Source organism: Seriola aureovittata, chromosome 4 (assembly GCF_021018895.1).
Source record: "Seriola aureovittata isolate HTS-2021-v1 ecotype China chromosome 4, ASM2101889v1, whole genome shotgun sequence".
Classification (NCBI taxonomy): domain Eukaryota; kingdom Metazoa; phylum Chordata; class Actinopteri; order Carangiformes; family Carangidae; genus Seriola; species Seriola aureovittata.
This window is the reverse complement of record NC_079367.1, coordinates 3,597,535-3,601,342: the sequence shown is the minus strand read 5'-3', so window position 1 is coordinate 3,601,342 and position 3,808 is coordinate 3,597,535.

The window sequence follows — 3,808 nt, the reverse complement described above, 5'->3', positions numbered from 1 at the left end:
TACTGCCTGACTCATCCAAACTCACCGGGACAGACAGACAGACAGACAGACAGACAGACAGACAGACGGGACAGATTTACCCTCTTAGTAACGTGGTGGAAACCTCAGGTTCAGTAACTCAGAGAAGTGTACGGTTTCATAAAACCTCTTGAGTTCTGTAGGAGTTCCACATCCGCTGAACAACAGATCATGTGCACATAGTACTTAAACCTGGATTAATGCATAACATAAAATAAATCCTTTTTTGCTTCTATTTATCATTGTTTTATTTTAAAGTTTACAAAATGTAAATCGTGACAAAGCTGCTTTAGATCCACGGATGACATCATACGACTGTTTCCGCAGACTGAGTAGTAGCTGCTCCACATGGGGCCTTTAAAGTTCGCCCGTGACTTTAATGATCACGCCTCCTCTTCTTATCTGTGTGTGGAGACCGTCCTCCCAAGAAAAACATCATCTCCTACTGTTTCTGCCCCCAGAATGATGTGTTTGTAGTAATTGGCCTACAACCGCAGCAAAGCAGGAAGTCGTGGTCTTTTTTTAGAGACACAAAGACCGCAGAGGCGGGAGGTCAGAGTGGATGGGTGGGTCAACAATTGTACGTTTACAGGGGGTTTTCAAAGTGGCGATAATTATGTTCTTATGTTCTCTACTCGTTGTAATGGTGGAGACTTAAAGACATTAGAGAACCATTTTAAACCAAAAGGAAAATTGTCGCTTAGATCAGATTTTGGTTATTAGCTCCTGGGCTCTGGGTCTTAAATCAGTGTCTTCTGTTCTTTTCTTTTCTTTTTTTACTTTAAATATTTTAGAAGGAATTTATGTGATTGAAATTCTCACTCCGTTAATGCAAACCGCAGCAACCTTGATTCACATACTGTGAAGCCATTTTTAAGCTTAACTCAAGACAATTCTCACATATTCTGTGAGATACTGAGTCTTAAACATCTTTTACATTTACTGTGTAAGTATTCTGCTTATACATGTAAGTATGTAATCTAAGAAATTTACATTTACTCTCTTAAAACAGTTACAAACTGAACTTTTTGTTCTTATTGTTGTTGTATCTGTGTCTGTTTTCATGCCTTCAGCAGCTCAAATGCTAAATTAAAGCTCAGCATTTAAAAGTTTTATATTTTACACTTTTGAAGTGTTGATCCATAAGAAGATAAATTTAAACCATCTCAGTGTAGTTTTACATCTCCTCTCTCAGGCTTCTCTCTAGAGCTCTAGTAACAACAGGTCGGTGAGCCAATCAGAAGAGAGGAGGCTCTGAGCCTCTCTTCTGATTGGCTGACTGTTTTCTGAGTGATCGTATAAAAATACAGCAGATTTCAGGTAAAAACACTCAGAGAAACCAAATCCTGCAAGGTTTGGATGGTGGGTCCAGGTGGGCGGGGCTTGGTGACTGCTTTGTTGTGACATCACAAAGTTCCAGAAGTCCTGACGGCTGGTTTTAAGGCTCAGTTTCTGAATACAGGCTGTGTGCATTTCTCTGTGGACTGAGGCTTTGATACTTTCACAGTATTAATATAGAAGCTAGACCTGATCTATAATCTATAATCACACTACACATGGACAGAGACCTTTAGACTATATGAGAGTTTTAACCCTCTCCGATGCAACACTAATGCATGAACCAAACGCGGCCTCATTTCACATTAAAGTGGATTTCAGTGTAAATATATTTCCACATGCACTGCCCAGTTGAAAGTGACCAGTGGTTGCTGCCCAGTTCCACTGTGAGCCGTCGTCGTCTGAACCCCTCTGGGTTACGCTCTTCGTGCTTCAGGTTACCACCGCCCCTGTAAATATTCATCACTGCATGAACTCTGTTTGCATTCTGGGAAAATGTCACTTATGATCTCAGGCTCGCGTTTGCCTGAAACCTCCGTGACAGCAGTGGCAGATTTCCTGCACAACAGTGGGAGAGAGAACAGACATAACATTGCGCTGTAAGCTTGGCTATGTGGAAAATACTTCTGCTGTCATTCTCAGTCCCACTGTTTCTTTTCTTTCTTTTTTTTTTCTTTTCCATCTTTCCACTGTCACAGCTGTGATTTGAGAGATGGATCTAACTGTTGGCTTCACCCCCTCTGGGAGAATCTTTAGCCCACCGCTGGTACTTCTGTTTCGTCCTCTTTATTCTGCTTTGATATACACATTGTTTGATGGAAGAAAGGTTTGTGTAGGCAGCTGCTGCACCTTGTCTCTACTCCATGTGGGTTTCAATGATTGTTTACGAGTCATTATATACAGCAGTAGTTCTATACTTTCTGTAATGTTACTTCTGGAGAGATGCCCCACCTCGCTGTAAACCCTAAATTTTTTTAAAAGTGCCATATTAAGGTCTCTGTCCATGTGTAGTGTGATTATAGATCAGCTCTAGCTTCTATATTAATACTGTGAAAGTATCAAAGCCTCAGTCCACAGAGAAATGCACACAGCCTGTATTCAGAAACTGAGCCTTAAAACCAGCCGTCAGGACTTCCTGTAACTTTGTGATGTCACAAAGAAACAATCATCACACTCAGACATGCCCCAGCCCCGCCCACCTGGACCCACCATCCAAACCTTACATGATTTGGTTTCTCTGAGTGTTTTTACCTGAAATCTGCTATATTTTTATTGGATCACTCAGAAAACAGTCAGCCAATCAGAGGAGAGGAGGCTCTGATTGGCTCACTAGAGCTCCAGAGAGAAGCCTGAGAGAGGAGTAAAGGTAAAACTACACTGAGATGGTTTTTGGTTCAAATAAAACCACAAATATATCTTCTTATGGATCAGTACCTCAAATAAAACACAGAAGAAGAAAAAAATTCTGGAACCTTTAATAAATAAAAGGTTTAATGTGATAAAACTCACCCTTTCTCATAAACACACCAATCTCAACAGGAGATCTCAACTTTGTTGTTTCCTATTCATAGCCTCTTTCCACTTGGCTGAATAACTTGGTCTGTAAAACAAATGACTCAAGAGTCTTTGCAGTAAACTGTCCCCAAACTGCCACAGTTTGAAGTCACAAAAGACACAAAGCTTTCCTGCTCTACTGACACTCAAAATCAAGAGCGACACAAGCTTTGTCATATTTTCTCAACCTCAGTTTTGATGGACTGTTCATGCTTGATGCGCATCATCTGTCAAAATATGTCCATGTAGTACTATTTTTATTTCCAACAGACACAGAGCAACATTAGCTTACATTTAGCATTCCCCTGATGTATGCAGGTCCAATATTCACTCTGCTTTTAGCTCTGGTTTGGTCTCCACCAACCCCAGTAGCTGACTGAGCTGTAATCAGGTGTCTAACACTTGTATTACACATATTGTTCATGTGAAGCTTAGTGGGATTTTAGGGGCTCCACATTGTTCCAGAGAGGTGTTTTAGTTGGTCCTGCAGGATGATTATTGGTGGTTGAATATTTGCATTTGCATGTTTAATGTACTTCTAATTCTTGCAATTTGCATAATGGTCCTTTGCTATCCATCTGAAGTCACTTGGAGGCAAGGGAGCAAATGGCTCACTGATCTCTGCCATCTCGCTGCATAATTTTCCCATTCCTGCTGATGGCCTTGGTTGGCATCCATTGTAATAGGCCGTCTGATTAGTGATTTAAATGTTTACCGGTACATGGAGACATAAATCCAGGCAATAGGCCACCTCTGAAACCGAGGCACGCAGCTGGCTTCGCAGACAAATGGCTCTGGGGCTTATGTCTTTTTAACCACGTACTTAGTTCGCAAAATGGTGAATGCTGGGAAGGCAGTGAGAGGGAGGTTTACAGATGCATGAAATCATACAGAGCAA